This window comes from Diadema setosum, chromosome 16 (assembly GCF_964275005.1).
Source record: "Diadema setosum chromosome 16, eeDiaSeto1, whole genome shotgun sequence".
Taxonomy (NCBI): domain Eukaryota; kingdom Metazoa; phylum Echinodermata; class Echinoidea; order Diadematoida; family Diadematidae; genus Diadema; species Diadema setosum.
This window is the reverse complement of record NC_092700.1, coordinates 37,416,278-37,436,398: the sequence shown is the minus strand read 5'-3', so window position 1 is coordinate 37,436,398 and position 20,121 is coordinate 37,416,278.

Here is a 20,121-nt window from a genome sequence, read left to right as displayed (position 1 = left end):
ATACATAAAATTTCCTATTTCCACCATATCTATTGAATGCCTGAAGATATTTTCTTGAAACTTAGTGTATACATGTATTACCCAATTAAGATTCTCTGGTGAAAGTTTGGGTCATGAGGTCAAAGATCAAAGGTCAAAAGGTCAAGTAAAAATATTAAAACTTCTTTTTTTTTCTCCATACCTTGGAAAATTGTTCAAGGTATCTTCATGGAACATAGTATATACATATACTGACTGGAAGTGATTATCTAGAAAATGTAGGGTTCATGGGGTCAAAGGTCAGGGGTCAAAGGTCAAGTGCAACACTTCAAAATTTTACTATTTCCCTCCTATCATGCAATGCCAGCAGGGTTATTTTTTTTTACACTTGGTGTATGCATACATGTGTAACCTAATAGAAATTCTCTGGAAAGTTTTTTTTTTCTTCTTTGTTTGCCTCAAAGGTCAAAAGGTCAACGATCAAGTGAAAGTGCTGAACTAACTTTTTCCTCCATATCTCGGAAGTGGCTCAAGTTATCTTGAAACTTAGTACATATAATGCATGTTCTACCTGAAAGTGATTATCTTATGAATTTTAGGGTCAAGGGCCAGATGAAAATGGTAACAATTTACTATTCAATTCAGAAATTGCACTTTTTCTCCACACCTGTACCTTGAAAATTACTCAATGCCTAAATGTATGAATGAGTCAAAGTCAAGTTAAAGTCCTTAAATCCCTAGATACATGCTATCCTATTCATCCAATTAAACCTAGGTCAAGGAAGGTGAACATTCAACACATTTGTGACAAACTTGTCATTTCAATATTTTGCCAATTTTGTGAAAATGTAATCACACATTGTCCACATGTACTATCTAGACCTATTGGGAAAATCATGCATTATGGCGGAGGCATACCAGTCGCCAAAGCGACATTTCTAGTTTTTAATGTAACATACTCCCTCAACTTGTAACTGACATGTTAAGAATGATATTATTCCCCTTCTCTCTGAAAGTGGTCAATGAAGTGTTCTTTCATTATGCTATAAAGATGAAATTGATATTTTTCTTTTATATCATATTATTTTTTTATATCACTGTTCATAATAAGACGCCACTAACTGTATCAGTCTTCTTATCCAGCAATGACTGTACAAAAGAATTAAAAAATGCGTAACTTGTGAACAGATTGCCTATTTCCTCAAACTTTTAGTGATGTGTTCTGCTGATGTATCCGGTTGCTCTATTCACTCAGTCGACATGTAGGTTAGGTCTCATTTAATGAGTGTAATCATGTGGGCACAACTATAACACAAGTACACTATGTGTGTGGTTGCTTACCGAGACACTTTTTATACAATTTTTAACAAAATGCACATCTATAACTTACTAGTACTCGACACTATAGATGTGGTTTCATTTCATGGAACTTGTGACATAAGTAGGCTATTAAAGGCACATTATGTCAAAAGTTCCTTACTGCAGAGCTATATTTGAAACAAAGATGCATGGTACGTGGAAGGTACATTGGATACAGGAAATGAGGGAAGAAACGGAATGCACCCAAAAATACAAATGATCATATTAAGATCCTTGTTTTCTCAGTGGATACAGGAGAATTTTCACGAATTCGTCACGTAAGCGCCCAAGAATACAACAGTATACATGTACTACTACATGTGGTAAATGATCGGTAAAAATGAATTCAGAGCTCTCTGGGTTGAGGGAACTCTGAGGGCTCTGCCAATGATCTGGTCAGAGCGCCCTCTATCATTCAAACTTGTCTTGTCTAGTGACACCATTCCGGGGTTCCATGACATTTTGTTCCAGACCTGCAACGATTCCTCCCATGAAATATCTACACGCTAAGCCAAATATAAATTCTGCCCACAAACATAACCCTTACCCTAATCCTAATCCTCACATCAAACTAAACATATGCCGTATCAAACCCTAACCCTGTAAGTCCTTGGAGAATAAGACCGGTAGGGTGACACTGCATTTGCTCCTGCGTTAATTGCTCCGGGAGCAATTTTCGCATGTCTCTGGAGCAAATGTCGTGTCACCCTCTGTTTAACTAGGCCTACCTCGTATAAGATCAGTTCACCATGATTGGTTGGAATGATAAAATATTTTTTCATTTTGATGTTTGTTACTTTGGAATTTATAAACTGACGCCAAAAGGTATCATACAAACATTGTTGATATAGTAGTTTTAACAAATCAACGAGAGAGAGAGAAAAAAAAAATACGGAATCCTTCGCAAATCTAATCATCCGTTCAGAAGGGAAGCAATCCATCGATGATCGGCTAACAAAAACCCATCTTGTTATCCACAAGATATCAATCTGAATGTCACACAGCTGTGAGATAACCGAAATCGCAAAAATTGTATTCTTCATTTCAAAGGAAAAATAGATTTTGCCGAAGTGTTGAGGTATACACTGAGGTCAATAGACTGATGCCCTTAACCCTCTCCTCTCCAACAATCTCTCGTCCGATGCCCTCCCTGACAATGACCCCTTCTGGTGTTGCTTGGGAGAAGTCAGGTTGGAAGGCGGGTCATGTCGTGGGGGCGAAAAGTTGAGACTGAGTGTCAAAGTTCAACATTCACTCCCATGGCCCAATGAGACAACGAAGTGGAGAAAGCTGGAGCGACACCAGACAAACCATAGATTCATACCCAGGTGTAAAACAGTGGTGAAACGTGGAGAGGTATCCGCAACTAATATATATTTCGTAAGGAATTTTATTTGCTGTTGTTTTCTTGACTGCACATGCAAAAGGAGATGAGGTCTACTTCTGATGGGCATGAAAAGCACACACACACACACACACACACACACACACACACACACACACACACACACACACACAATTCAATCTCCCTGCTGAACTCACAAACAGAATACAGCTGTACAAGCTGGGAAGACTCTTATGCCCTACTTTGGGGCTTTAACAGATTGCACATCAGATCATAAATAGTGAGGTTTTGTGAGGAGGAGCGCAGTTCTGTGATGAAAGTTTATTCATTGTCTAAAAACACATTCTTAATTCTCAACTAAATGTAACTACAAGATATAGTGAAGTTTCTAAAAAAATATTTCCTCTTTTGGGATAGTCGTATAAAGAAGCATGACAATAATCAATATAGGACATGATCAACGCATGAACAAGAGTTTCCATAGATATTCCTGTCCTAATAGGTCCTACTAGTGAATTTGACCAATTTTCATTATGGCTATACACTGTATTATGGTTGCAGATTGGCAGGTCTTGGTAATACGATCCGACACTAAGAGATGTTTGGCCGTGATAACCCCCAAATTTCTAACGTTACTGGCTGAAATAGGTGTTCTTGTGTAATACCTAGCATCAACACAGGTATTTTCAAAATGAAGGGTATCATAGATGCAGATACGCTCATGTGTGTAAAGGAAATTATAGGTAGGAGCCTATGTTGACAATGCTTTATCATTTGAAATTTGAAATTTGTTAAGCTGGTGGTGATAACCCAAATAATTATGCGTCTTTTTGTATTCTAATTTCGAGGGTGTCTTGTTATATTCATATAAAATGTTCTACTTGCTATAAAAGTACGATTCATCAGTACACGTAAATCATTTCCATCCAATTAACGCGTGGACCCAATGCTACCAATAGGGTACATACCAGGGGCGGCGCAGCCAGTAGGGCCCCCACACGTTTTCAACCCGGAAAAGTACGTAAGAGGCACTGCAATGGGAGGGGAGAGAATGAGCTGAGGACCTTTTTTTTTTTTTTTTTTTTTTTTGCTTGTCAGCTGAAGAAACCCGGAAGTGGACGGGTAGAGATGAGCTGAGGACCTTCTTTCTTTTTTTTTTTTTGCTTGTTACCTGAAGAAACCCGGAAGTGGACGGGGAGAGATGAGCTGAGGACCTTTTTTTTTTTTGCTGGTTAGCTCATGAAACCCGGAAGTGGGCTCCCACACTTTTGAAAACAGTGCGCCGGCCCTGCATACGTGTGGGGAATCAGGGTGATATTTGTATTCCGAAAATGAAATAAGGTTCGTTAGTCAGAATGCTCGCTATTCTGAAACACACAAATTCAGTATACAATTCCATAATCCGAAAATGAAATAGGGTTCGTTTTTCGAGTTATTTCAAAGGTTTGTGAGTGAGAAAAATGAAATTAAGTTCGTTATTCCAAAGGTTCTTTAAAACGGAAAAAAAACACGAGCAAACAAAAAAAAAAAGAAAAAAAAATGCGTACTACCGAACCTTCGGAATAACAATTATTTTTTTTTTTCCGGATTAACGAACCTTTGGAATGACGAACTGTAACCGGAAATCCATGCATAAGCCACAATGATGAATAAATTTCCATCCAGCTTTCGCGAAAAATATACAGTATACACGATGAATTGGATACACTTACATAAGTGTTGATTTGTAACACTGGAACACCCTGCATGGTAATCACTCATTTCTTGTGGACAATATCTGTCATTTATTTTATGATAATTTTTCTCCTATTTTTCTTCAAATAACTTGGGTACTCCACCCCCCCCCCCGTCCTCCCACAACAAACCAAGCATAAACTGAGCATAACTTACATGTTGCCATATAATCGATAAAATACATCACTGGATATGAAAACATGATGCTGAGTCATGTGTTTGTTAAATCTTGATAGTATTGTACAACTTGTAGTTCAACCATGTGGATCAACAGACGATGTCGTTCAGCATTGTTGATGCTTTGGAAGTTTGTTTGTTTTTCGGCCAGATCCAAGCAATCTCAAGAAAAATAGAAACATTATCACAAACTATTATGGTACATAATTTTGGCGACATTAATGATGACGAGAGTATATAAATCAACACAAGTCAACATGTATTAGCATTGTACTATGTCCTTTAACGCAAGAAATGAAAGGGGCTCGTTTCCATACTATCACGCAGTTATGTTCTCACATTGCTAGGCAACGCATTGGCAAAGTGCCACCCTTTAGTGGGCTTTGTCTTTTGTTTTCCTTATTTGTTTTTTTTTTTTTCCTACCTCAAATCTGGGACATTGAGGGCGGGATGAAAATTACGGGACCCCAGGCATGCATGGAGACTCGAGTTCGTTTTATGGCATGTGACTTCAGCTGCCAACATATTTATGGCCAAATCTATAAAGAGCATGAAAATGTCAACCTTTATGTATTGACGTTTGAAGTTCAAAATGTATAAAGAGGTCTTTTCATGTTGCTCTCCAGGAATTTATACCAACCACAACAACTTTAATACGATCTCGTACGGCGTTAGCCTACGTATATACGTGATTTTTTTTTTTTTTTTTGTGAGGGGGGGGGGGGGAGTGGGACATCCTATTTCCCCTTTATGAGAGTCCAACAAAATATGTTGTTTCCATAAGTTCGTAAAGGAACGTTTACGTGTATTTTCACAGTGACACACTTCTCGAGCAACGTTCCCAGTGATCAATTTATCATGATTTTCACTTTTCCAAAGTTATTAGTATTCATTCAATGCGATTCATTCTAGTTTTAGTTACTTATACTGGATTAGGAAACTAATGAATCATTCACTGCAAAAGAACAATAAATTCGAGTCAAATTTAATAGGCTTATCATAAATCAGACATCATTCATGGTAGAAAGAAATCCCTTTATAGAGACTTTGTCTTCTGCTCTTTTTCAAACATGTGGGCGGTATGCGTTCAATCGTATGATGAGAATATTTCAGAATAACTATCCGTCAGTTATAGACGTACCTTCCAATATCAGTTTGATTAAAAAAAAAGAATTGCAATGGGGAATCATTGATGATTAATGAAGAAGAAAAGAAGAGATCAAAGTTTCCACTATACTATAAGGAGACGTAGAAACGTATGATGTATTATGATGCCGTCGAGAGGGAGCGAGAGGAGACAAGGGTTAGTACGACCAGAGAGGTGATACTCACCTCCCTGAGACGACCATGGTACGACACACTGGGGTGTTCGTGTCTGGAGGACTGTTTGTGTGCCAGTCACCATTCGACGACAAAGACGAATATTGTGATTTATGACAGAGAACACAGCGATAAACAGGCGCGAAAATATCTCCGTTTGTTGTTTTAGAGGAATGTCTATTCCGACGAATCGATCACAACCCGTCGATATATCACGTACTTGCAATAACGAAGCTGAGCACAGACCGACAGACACAGAACATACACAAACACATGATCATAACACACATAAATACATACTAATATTTATTATCATTCTACACTTTTCCGTGTTGTTCCCATTTTCTGGCATTGCAGAAAGAAGTCAAAAACTGGATTCAGTCAGACAGGTTTAAATTATTATACATATGTTCCTATCTATGATGAGCTAGACGGATCTATTCACACCTTACCTATATGTTCCTAAATTAAAATTACACATCGTTTTGGTTTATCTGCAATGTAATGATAATAATTATGATTTCTCTAGAGCATTTCAGGATTAGAAAAAATACAAATAAGAGGAGTTGATTCGCTCTAATTTGAAGACTGAGGAACGCAACTGGCAGAGTAAAGCAGCATCTATCGACCTAGAGGGTCACTTCAACTCTCTTATAACATGGAGCTACTATTCTCTGTTAGTAGCTCCATTCTTATAACATGCTGCATGGTGCCATTATGCAGGGAGTAACAAATTTCCATAGTGATTGGTGAAAAGGGTAAAAAGTCTGCTGAAAGCCTAAAGATCAGGAAAGGAGTGCTATCAGTAAACAGAAATATTGACAAAACTCAAAGAACGTTCCAAACATAAGAGAACAGTGGGTATTTTCTTTTATATGGATGACCTCTTGGAGAGCAAGACTTCAATCACTGTCCAACAGTTTAAGCAATTATGACACGTGACTTTTCCATTCTCATTTACTATAGTAGTCGTTCTCCCCTGACTTTCTTATTCTTTATTCCATGTGAGTTATTGAAGGCCAGGACTACAGTTTAATTGTCTGTCTAACAAAGTCTTTAAAAAAATCACTGCACCACTACAGACCGAAATAGTACCGACGTTTCAATTTGAATTTGGATTTCAGTTTATTTCTGCAACTTTTTTTTTTCAAGAATACAATCATTACAAACGAAAATACAATTTTTAGTCCAAAAAAAATAAAGAAGATTACGTGTTCAAACGATATTAATCAATCATTTAGACACAAAATACAATACATTGTTGCATTTTCACTTTCATGATATGTTCCATGTTGCAGGGGCCGTCAAATAAACATAACGTGATAATGTGTGACAAGATCAATTCAATTCAATTCATTTTATTTTCATACTTCTCATTTATGAACATTACAACAGAAACCAGACAAGTTCTTTTACCTTGTGAACAATGTGCAGAAAACAAACAATATACATGGTGATAATCAAATCAAATCAAATCAAAATAACACAGTAATTACATGTAATGATAACTGGTCAAAATCGAAATCGAAATGGGGTTGGTCAAAGAAAAGTATGACGGGACCTTCATGAAAGCTAGCTTGTTTGGCTGTAAGCCCCGAGTAATCAGTGTTTGTGAAAAAGAAACGGAGAACGGATAGAAGATAAGACCAGAATGATGATGTAAGGTTGCCAATTTATGTGATAAAAAAGAAGAAGAAAAAGAAGAAGAAGAAGAAGAAAAACAAACAAACTATACTTTAATATGAACTTACTGTGACCGAGCCATCATTATTATAAAGCCTACTTTGGTATATATACTATAAACTATTGTTGCATTAAAACTATCACCAGGATATGATCAGTAAGACACAAAAAGTAACATGTACAGCTATTAAGCCATTTTGTGCCTGCCGTCAAACTCTGCATAGAAAGTTAGAGAGGGGTTGAGGGAAAGAGGAAGAGAGGGAAAAGAAGTAGAATTTGGAATTGCTAATGATGAATTCAGAGAGCCTGATGGCAAGACCCTAAATGGAATCTGCACGTGTTGAAAAAATGTTTGATTGGACAATAACATACCACAGTATTACATAAGACACTACGACTATTCAGTGTCTGCAAAATATGCACTAAATAAAGACTCTTTGACAGCCCTTTCATGACAGGACGGCTAGAAAACTATTCTCAATCTATTCAGTTACGACTTATAAACACCATTAGTAATCAAAATAATGCACTCGCCACATTCGTGCATAATATTATATAGTGGTTTCATATATAGATCAAATGTATTAATAAGGTTTGTGGTTTTCTCCGCCAATGACACGCGTTCGTCATATCATCAAAGTTTATGCCGGAATATTGTATCTGTGCTGCGTCATCTTCCATTCATTATGTCGTCAATTAAACTCTTCCTCTTCACAGCTTTATAACCATTATCATTAGTTTTACCCAAGTGATTGTGTATAACGCAGAAAAGCAGCTTGAGTTCATGTCTTTGACATCAGCAAGTCCCATGGCATGAGAGACGTGTAGGATGTCTGCCCTCCAGATAAGAACTGAATTAAAAGTAAACTAGAAAGAAATAATTGTCTTGAAATATAAGAGAAAATTGAATCCAATCTATATCGTGTTGATGATTCCCGCATGTGCTTGGCAGACAGAAATCATGAAATATTACCGGATGGTAGTTCCCGCGTTCATCGCGTTGGTCGTGTCCTGATGTTTATCGACTCCGACGAAACGACTCTTTCAAACTTTTTCCTCACCCGGGTCGGCCCAGTCTTCCCCTCTTCGTTTCCTCTAATCCCATGAGCGGCCGTTTACTCCTTATCGATGCTGCTTCAAATCTTTGGCTGCATCCTAGTCGTATATCGCTACCCTCTTTTCTTTCTTTCTTTTTTTTTGGGGGGGGGGGGGTGCACATAAGTTGTGCATGGCGAGGACACTGCTTTCCTGAAACTGAGTTTCTTGTTTTCTGCTTTCCATTGTTGCAAACGAATTTGTAACAGAAAGAAATTAGTGTAAAAATCAGAAAAATACTGAAATCAAAACTTGGTACATTATGGTATAAAAAGGATAAGCATGCTGTTGGTCATCCTTTCATACCTTTTGGGAAAAAAAAAGTCATGCTGAAAACATTATTTTTATTCAGAATGTAACTTCTTGAGGGAATTTACCACATCCTGTTGTACGGTTGGTTGATTGATTGATTGTTGGTTGATAATTAATTGATTGACCGACTGATTGACTGATTGATTGATTGATTGATTGATTGATTGATTGATTGATTGATTGATTGATTGATTGATTGAATTTATATTATCTAGTTGACATTGCCTTGACCCCTCCTCGCTCTTTAACATTATAATTTTTTTTATCACGATCTTGTTTTTCGTCGTGGGGACATTACAGCAGGAAGCAGTGACACATGTTTTCTTGTTTTTATCCAAATTTATAATGAATCTGAGGTACGTGTTAATGTGTATGTGACATGTATTACTAATCATGTAACTAAGTACGTAAGGAAATGCCATAGAAAATGAAAAGACCAAATCTATCAAGTTAAACAGTGCTGAGACATCATAGGTTACACGCAGCTGAACGATTTTGTTTTCCATCAGAAGCTTTCACAGTCGGCCTATCCCTCTCCCCCACTCATCATCATTCTTTTTTCTTGTCTTCCAAATTTCCATGCCTTATACTACCAAAATTCATTCGTCCCATCTCTCACCATCGAACCATTCGATATCCCTGCATAGTTTCCAATCCCCAGTAAGCGCGGTAAACAATACCTACGAATAGATCCCTCATCCCCCAGCCAGCCCAAGGGACCTAGCCGTCGAGACAACCTGCGCTGCGTGGGGCTGTCAGGTTGCAAGCGTTGTGCCGTCATATTCCACTGATCAGAAACATCTACAGGATAGAGCGTCCGTTGGGTTGTCATAGCTACGGTGGCGCCAGTTCATTTCAGAATCCGTTGAAAGGCCTCCGACTTTCGTTCGAAATACTAGTATCAAGTGAGAATGGAAGTTTGTTTTGTCATGCAATTGTATTGGTACACTATGTGATGTAAATTGGTGAGAGAGATGAAATGCAGCACATTGTATTTCGAGGATTTTTTTTTTCTCTGTACATTGATACAATAGCTTTTATTGCTCGTAGGAAAAGACAATGATAGTCAAAGATGCAAATCCAAGAGGTTTGAAAACTTTGCATTATAGAAAGTAGGGTTATGACCAATGAGAGGAAAGGGAAATGACAAAATTACTAGGAAGATAATATTGCGTTTACCGATTGAAGTTTGGTGTGTTTTCTCGCAATCAAATGTGACTATCGCACTGACATCCTATCAAAGAAAAATGTAGCATATAAGATAGTTCGAAAGAAAAACAACTAGATGATAAGACTCTGCTCAATTCTGCATACTTTTCCCTATATTAATATAACCATGTGTGTGTGTGTGTGTGTGTGTGTTCTGTGTAGAGGTTTTTATACTATTATCATCGAGTTGATGAGTATTCTGATTGTTTGAGTTTGTTTTGTTCACGCATTGTCATCTTAAAGTTTAAAAAAAAAGAAGAAGATATTTCATCCCTTTCTTTCTCTCTCTTTAGTGGAGGTTTTTGTTTGTTTCTGTTTTTTCCTTTCTTATTTTTACACTCAGAGTGTACTCCTGTAGTTGATCCAGTATGCTGTGATAGTCGACTACACACTTGCCATCAGAATAACTGTAGCCTGCTCCCATTAAGACTTTCTATCATGTAGGCCTACATATCACAAGCCTTTTTTTTTTTTGTGATGAGTGCAACGCGAATCAAAGATGTATAATTTTTTTAGGATGTTGGTTTCTTCTCTCACCTTTAATCTTCTTTCTGTTCCTTTTGGCAGGAGAACCTTGGGAACCTTCCTCTTGGTGAAAGAAATAAGAAGCATAATCCAGTGCAATGTCAAATGAACAGAAATCGTAAAAATTTCAGTTACTACTGCGAGGACATGAATTTAACGTGGCAGCTCTGAAAGTTTTAAGTTTCAGATGTTTCCGTGAAACAGTATAAGTTAAAACTAGCATGTAAATGAGATACTGATTTTATGATCTCACAAGTTCTGAGAACGAAATTAAGATTCTGTATTTCATATAAAATTCAAAAGAAAGCTGTACTGTTTAATTAATGTCGGCTTGTAGGTATAGTAATCACCTTATTTAGCGGAAGGGGCTTGAAGTTGCTAATTTCGCCAACCTATGAAATCAGTAACTATACGAGCTAAATGGAAAGGATATTAGCGGCTTCATTACGATGTAGAGTTAATCTTATTACTATTTTCATTTTCGTTTACAAATCGTCATCTCATCCAATGTGCACGTGTGGCTGCAAAAATACCCTATTTGATGGAGAAAACTAAAGAAGATATGATTTCGCTTTATATTTTTCATACCCTACATTTTAGATAACAAAAAGAAAATTTCCACCAATATTTTCATTTTAGTATATTTAAGTTAATATGAGCATGGGAGATGAAAGTAGGTCCTAGTGCAAAAGGGATATGGGGTTGAGGGTTTTATTTTTTTTTTCTCAATATAATCGCGTTTTCCTTCCAATTCGCTATATTTCAGATTCGTGCAACCCTTAACATAGAGTTTGGAATATGACCATACCAATTCTGTTGACAAAACTTACTGACTACTGGTTAGATCTATAGACCGAATATACTTTCCTGGAGACAGAGAACTGGAAATAGAGGTAGGATTGAGACTGCTAAAGTATGCCGGGTCTCCTCCCGAGGGCTAGAGAATCAGGACCATCTCTCATATGTCTCTCGTTCTGTCTTGAAATCCGGGTCGATCATGGGAGCTTTGAAAAATAAGACCTGAAAAGAAATTTGTTTTAGGTGCAGCAGTGTGTAAGATTAGACGTATGCAAGACCTTGTAGATTTTCATGGAGTTACCAGAAAAGCTTACGTTGCTTTGGTCAGCAGCAGGTAAGCTGTCATCTCCACTCTCTCTGAGGGATACCATGGTACTGTGAAGGTCTCATGGCTCTCCTGATATGGTACACCTAGCAATTACGGCAATAAACACATAAGATATATCAGGAAGTAGGCCTACACCTCTGAACTACTTGAAATCTCACATTATACTGATGTTTATGCTCAGCAGGTACACGAGTCTACTTTTGTCAAGGTGCGAGTTTACTCCTTGAACCGGTTTCACGTCACTTTTAAAAGCTATATTTAGACGTCCATCAATCACCCCTCCCCCCCCCCCCCCCCCCAACATTCTACCCTGGAGCTCTGGAAAGTCCCCCACAGACGGTGTTTGCACGTGGACTACGTGACAACATTTTCAAGCGGACTATGACAGAGAGAGAGAGAGAGAGAGAGAGAGGGGGGGGGGGGGAGCGCCTAGTTTCTCTGTGTCACTGTGCCATGAGGAGGTAACAGTGACTGCCAAATCAAGATTCATTGATCAAATCAGAACTTTGGTTAGTCTTCGGTTAGAATTTTAAAAATTGCCAGCAAGACAGAGTCGAAAAGCATATTCACGCAAACACAAGCGATCTAAACAATACTTTGCTTTAAGTTATAATGATAAACATGTGATATTTGCTGCCTTTGTCTTCATCATGTTGAAATGATGTAATGTTGCTGTAAAGCGATGTCAATACGTTCGAAGGACATCAGATAAATCTCGTGAAATGGATTAACGTTATACATTCAGTAATCAGACATGTTAGTGTTAATCAGCATCTCTATAAAAGAATAAAAGAGATCAGATCATATCAGAATATAAGACTATAAGAGTTACGAATAAAAACAGACAGCTTCGCACTAGACAAACAGAAAAAATAAGCTGCTTTCCGATGTAGCTGTGCAAGCTGTGTCTTTTGTCGCTGTTTAGACAATGTGTTGCCATGGTAACAGCATTCTTAGAAGAAAAATATATTATTAGTGGATTTTGCTCACTTCATTGGTTTTTGGGCCTCTGAATTGAATATTTTGGCAAGCGTGATCAATTTTGAATGAGCGGAACATATCTTTAATCAGAGTCGGGCAATGCGTTTCGTGGTAACACATTTTTTCAAAGAACATATTAAATCACCATTTTTGTTGAATGAGCTAACACCCTCAGGTTTGGGTGAGGTATCGGTCACATTCAGTGATAGTTCTAGTTTCATTTGTATTTATTTGTATTCGAATTCAGTGCATATTTTTATATATGTATATAGTATTTGTTATTGTTTGTTTATTGTCTGTGTTACATTGATTTAGCTGATTCTGGGTGCATGCACTGGTCGGAAAGGCGGCCTCGAGCCTCGGTGATTATGTTTGCCTTTTCCTCCCCTAGCAATCAGCGATATGGACCTAGAATCACCACATACTTTATATCATGTAATATGATTTTCTGTTTGTATTTTATGCTGAAATGCCAAATGAATAAATAATAAATGAATGAATATAATGGAATACTACTACTAATAATAATGATACATTGTAATAATAAAAACAGGCTGTGCCTATAATCATGGACCTAATATGCGAGGGCATTCATCGTATCGTGAATTAATTCATGCACCAGTACATCTCAAAAGCGCCACAAAGACATTTTTAACATGCTTCACTGCTTTGATCCCATCATCGTCACCGCCGGCAAGCCGGGAGAAGAACAATACGGAGATTCGAGAAATATAAAACTATATGCGCAAAAGAAAATAACTCACAAAAATCAAGTAAAGTGAATGTGCATTTGTGGTGTATGTTAGGAAATCGTGCCTCAAACAATTTCGCTTTGGATAAGCAGGCAGTTTTTAAAAGAAAGCTAACATTTTGGCAGAATGATTGTCATTTGTGATCTCAACACTTTTCCGCAGCTTATTCCAGAGCAAAAAGGGACGGTAATGGTAGAGAACAGGTATATCTTGCCATTAGGCATGCAAGGTCTGATATGCGCGTGCGAAAATGTGTGAATCAGCAATTACCAATCTTTAGACACAAAATTTGTCATATTCTCAGGCTTTGCTGCTCCTCATCATCTGTATTTATTCAAAGACATTTCCATCTGAAAAAGGCACATCAGCGAAACAAGACTGAAATGAGGGAAACGATTCTTTTGTTATAGTGACGATACATGATCACACAATCGTTATTGTACAGACACCTGGATGTACTCATTAAGATGCACATAATCGGTGGCGTTTCGGGTGGCGGTGGTGATGATTGGATCAAAGAAAGACCTCCGTTCATAGTCCATGTGTAGCAGGTCCATGCTATAATCAATACTCTCGTCATAATTATGTCATTCATAATGTCATTAAAGAACACACCAAGTTCAAAGTCCTCTTCGTAGCGCAGACGGCGAAGTTCTCCTCAACGACAAGGCCTCCATCCTCACCCGATGGTCATAGCACTTTCAGTCGCTCTTCAGTGCCAACCGCATAGTACAAGAATCTGCCCTGCTCCAGATTCCCCAACAGCTCTTTAAACCTGAGCTGGACGAATTCCCTACCCTCGAGGAGACACTTAAAGCGATTGAACAAATGAAAATCGGCAAAGCAGCAGGTGTGGATGGAATCCCCCCAGAGGTATGGAAGGCTGGTGGAAAAGCCCTACACACCAAGCTTCACGAGTTGTTCACGCTTTGCTGGAACCAAGGCCAACTACCTCAAGATCTTCGGGATGCAATTATCATCACCCTGTACAAAAACAGAGGAGAGAAATCAGAGTGCACCAACTACAGAGGTATCACGCTGCTTTCCATTGCGGGCAAAATCCTTGCTCGAATTCTTCTCAATAGACTAACGCCTAGTGTCGCAGAAAGTGTTCTCCCAGAATCTCAGTGTGGTTTTCGCGCAAACAGAGGAACTGTTGACATGGTCTTTACCCTCAGACAGCTCCAGGAAAAGTGCAAGGAACAAAACAAGGGACTTTACATTACCTTTGATGACCTAACCAAAGCCTTTGACACAGTGAGTAGGAAAGGACTCTGGCAAATTCTTGAGCGCCTTGGTTGTCCCCCGAAGTTCCTCAATATATGATCATCCAACTGCATGAAAACCAGCAAGGCCGGGTTAGGTATAACAGTGATTTCTCCGAACCCTTCCCAATTGACAACGGTGTAAAGCAAGGCTGTGTTCTTGCACCGACCCTGTTTACCATCTTCTTCAGTATGATGCTCAAACAAGCCATGGAAGAGTTCAATAATGAAGATGCTGTTTACATCCGGTACCGCACAGATGGCAGTCTATTCAATCTGAGACGTCTGCAAGCTCACACCAAGACGCATGAGCTACTCGTCAGTGAGCTACTATTCGCAGATGATGCCGCTCTTGTTGCTCATTCAGAGTCTGTTCTCCAGCGCTTAAGGTCCTGCTTCGCAGTTAGGACCTACTGCTAAAGCATTTGGCCTTGAAGTAAGCCTGAAGAAAACCGAGGTTCTTCATCAGCCGACTCCTCGACAGGATTACCAGTCCCCCCACATCACCATAAGGCAAACAGAACTCAAAACAGTTGATCAATTTACTTACCTCGGCAGCACCATCACATCAAACGCAAGAGTCGACAAAGAAATTGACAACAGACTTGCTAAGGCAAGCAGCGCCTTTGGTAGACTGCACGGGTGCTGTTCGTTATTCCGAAGGTTCGCTATTCCGAAGGTTCGTTATTCCGAAGGGTCGTTAATCCGAAACACGCAAATTCCCTATACCTAGAGGTTCGTTAATCCGAAAATAAAAAAGGGTTCGTTAATCCGAAAATAAAAAAGGGTTCGTTAATCCGAAAATTTGTGGCGTTGTTCCGAAGGTTCGTTACTCCGAAGATTGGTTAATCCGAAAATGAAATTCGGAGCAATGAACCTTCGGAATAACGAGCTGTAACCGACTGCACGACAGAGTCTGGAAAAACAACCACCTGAAAAAGCAGACAAAGATCAGCGTGTACAGAGCCGTTGTCTTACCAACTCTCCTGTACGGATCCGAGTCATGGGCCCTCTACCGGCATCACACTACGCCTTCTTGAGCGCTTCCACCAGCGATGTCTCCGCTTCATCCTAAACATCCACTGGAATGACTTTGTCACCAACATCAAAGTTCTTGAGCTGGCAGAGACTACTAGCATAGAATCTACACTGATGAAAACTCAACTGCGCTGGGCTGATCATGTCTCGAGAATGGAAGACCATCACCTTCCGAAGGTCATGCTGTACGGTGAGCTCTCTTCTGGACACCGAGACAGAGGTGGACCCAGGAAGAGATACAAGGACTGCTTGAATAAAACCTTGAGCACCTGCAACATCGATCACCGACGATGGGCTGCTATCCCCTCTGATCGCACATCTTGGCGCCTTGATGTTCGACGAGCAACAGCCGCCTTCGAGGATGATCGAAGGGCCCGACTCAACAGAAAAAGACAACAGAGGAAAAACCCAACATCAACACCAACCAACCGACTTTCCCGTGCAACTGCTGCAACCGTGCCTGCCTGTCCCGCATCGGACTCATCAGTCACTTTCGAGCCTGCAGCAAATGTGGACTTCCTTATATCTTCGTTCGCGAAGCAAGGCCATACTAAGAACCCTCATGGAACATTCAGACTCTGTTGACATAATGAAAATAAAAATAAAAAACAACATCAAGAATGTGAGGTCTGGCTTATCATTCATACACGATGTTGGATTCTTTTAAGATTATATGAGTTGCTTTCTTTTGAAATGAGAAGATGATTTAATATAGTATGGAAATGAGACGAAATGAAGTCAGAGAATAAATCAAGGAGAGGGAGATGGGACAGAGAGAGATAAGATAAAGAGCAAGAAATGGAGAGAGAAGAGAAAGAGGAAAACTGAGAGATTGAGGTGGAGAGAGAGATGTGATAAAAGACGAAGAGGGAAAAGAGAATAATATCAAGAATGAAAGAAAATTGTATAACTGAGATAGAAATGTATCTTTTGAAGTCAATTGTTGCAGATATTTTTTTTTCAGATACCTAATTTTGATTTTTTATCAATATTTTTAAAGTGAATTATTCAATTATGTAAACGTACATTCAAATATCATTATGTAATGTCATTTTAAAATACCGTGACATGAGTCTGTTATGTTCTATCCTGACTTTCTCCTACTATTCCTGGAATGTTGTTCGAGGGCTGTACTGAACACATTTTGGGAGGAGCGCCATTTTCCTGCTCCTATTCCGAAACCTACACAAATCAATCTAACTAACAGTCCTGCTTCCTCTTTACATTCGTTCTGCAGGAGGAGAAGAAGAAAAAGAAAAAAAAAATGGCACGTTTAAGAACTAAACAAAGAAACATCCAAACTCGAATGACATTATGTAACGCCAGCTTAGACGCGGTGCTCTTAGTTACGCTGCCATCGATTAGATTCAAAAGCCGATCGATCACGCCACCATGCATCGTATTCTTTCTACCAGCTTCTTCTTGTTGGAGTCAATTCAGAATAGGTTTGCCAACTATTTTCTTCTGCATGCTTGGATGCCTGTCAAAGAGTCTGTTTTGGTATGATACGAAAAATCTTTGTCGGAGACTATAAACAGCCTGCCAATAAAGAATATATCCTTTCATCTATTTTCTTTTTCTGTTGACATCTCCTGCAGTAGAAGGTCATCTCATGTTTTACTCCAAGAATTAAACCGATCCATAATCGGCACCGAAGAGATCTGTTTTAAAGAAAAGACACGGTATTAAAAGAAGAAGGAATATCGACGGAAGGTGTACAACATGTAACGTTGTATTGACTGAGGAGAGTCTGAAGAAAATCTATATCCAGACGCCCTCTTCGATTTGAATCTCATTTTGGAGATCTCATTTTGGATTTTTGGAGAATCTCATCTCTCTCCGTCTCCATACACAAGTGTTTAATATCTCTTATGTTATTACTGCCCACCCTATTTTTTTTTTTCAGTACATGTATAAACAAAATTTGAAAGTTGTTGGAGAAGTATAATGATTTGAGTATATGTGATATAATCTTTGTGTATACATTTGATTGAGCATGAAGATTTTATTTAATTTTTATTGCAGCTCTTTCAATGTGTATATGTACAAGTGTATTTGATTAATTTCTTGATATCTTGATCATCAGGTGTCCCTTATATATATATATATATATATATATATATATATATATATATATATATATAATTTGTGTAGTTTTACATTTTAATCGAAGAATGATTGTATGATTATGTATGTTATTATATATAAAATGAAATATGATACTGTACAAAATATTCTGCAATTCAGCCATCTCCATGGCTGCAAATGAATTTTTAAATAAACCATTACCATTTGGAGACACCTGGTGTAAGAGGGCCGACTGTGCCACTGTGATGTATTATAGGCCAGCAGGACGTAAAGCAGAAACAAAAGTTAAATAGTTATCTCCTCACGACATCGTTAGAAGTATAGATGGGTACCTGGCAACGCTACGGTAATAATAATGGCAAGGGCCTCTGGTAGAGCAATGACCACGCTGAAGAGTCAACCCTGGATAAATAAGACATTGTTATTATTATCATCATTATTATTATTATTATTATTATTATTATTATTATTATTATTATTATTATTATTGTTATTATTATCATTATTATTATTATTATTATTATTATTATTATTATTATTATTATTATTATTATTATTATCATTATTATGGGTTTAGGGCAATTACCCCCTGGGCAATTACCCCAGACCCTTCCTCGACCCTAACCCTTAATCCTAATGTTGAACCTAATCCTAACCCTAACCCTAATCTTTGCTCTAACCTTATCACTAACCAATATTTAGCCGGGGGTAAAATTGCCCTCGGTGGGTTATTGCCCTGATACGTACATTATTATCATTCATTCATTTTCCATTTCCAACAGAAACATATAAATATTTTACAGAAATTAAAAACATAAATTTCATCATAATACAAAATAAAGGATAAGTTTACAAGTATACGGAAATGCTGGAAATGTGAAAGAATGCTAAAAAGCAGTGCTTGTATAAGGTGCATTCCCCCCTCACGTAATACACAAAATGATAATGTTTGATAGACTGATATACATAAAAAGTGGAAACAAAAGAAACTAAGACATGGAGACCTATAACTATAACCTAACTAACCCGAAACAGACACCCTGAACAAATCCCTACTATTAAAAGTCGCTGTCATGCCGGAGAGAGGAGAAAAAGAGAGACAGAGAGGGAGAGAGAAAGAGAGAGAGAGAGAGTGCTTGTGTGTGTGTGTGTGTGTGTGTGTGTGTGTGTGTGTGTGTGTGAGTGCGTGTGTGTGTGTGTTTGTGTGTATGTGAGGGCCGGGGAAAAAACTTATCATGTGGAGTGAAGATAAAGACAAACTAAATAAGATAGTAGACGACTATAACAAGACGAGAGGTCAGAAGGGCTTTTTACACTTGTAAATTTTTGCTTAGCCCCGGACTATCGGTGGGGCTAAGGGGGGGGGCCTTAGCCCCACCGATAGTACGGGACTATCCTTAGCCCACTTTCTGTTTACACTCGTTTTTGCCAAAGTGGGCTAGCCCACCGATAGTACGGTACTATCTGGCCCTGCAAAATAGCAGGGGTTAGCACCGCAATTGCGGTGCTAGCACCGCAATTGCGGTGCCAAGCAAGTGAGTGTAAACAGAACGAAAAAAATAATCCTGGGCTAAGCGACGGAGACGAAGTGCGACCCTCACTGACCAATCAGAAACGAGGTAATCAAGTGCTGCCGGTGCGTGCGTGTACGTGTACAGTACACAGCGTAATTATGAATATTCATGTGGTTTGGAAAGTCCGGGGCTAAGAAAGACGAGTGTAAAAAGGTCAGTTTTCTCCTTAGCCCCGGACAAGAGATAGTACGGGACTAATTGGCGAGTGTAAAAAGCTGAAAAAATTGGTACGGGACTAACGATAGTCCTGGGTCAGAGAAAGTCCGGGGTTAAGAAACACAAGTGTAAAAAGCCCTATAGTGGATGCATGGAGCCGCTTAGCCGTGATTTAACTTATAAAGTTGGATTTTCCAATTTTTTGCATCCATTAAAGGATCAACACAATTTTACTTTTTCATAAAGTTAATATACAAAATATCAATTTTATGATAAGATTTAGATAAAATCTTGTCACTGTTCAATTTTTCAGATTGTTCCTATCATTATCATTCTTCAGATTATTTTACTTTATGTTCATTATTATGTTATTGTTATTATTAACATTATTATCATTATTATT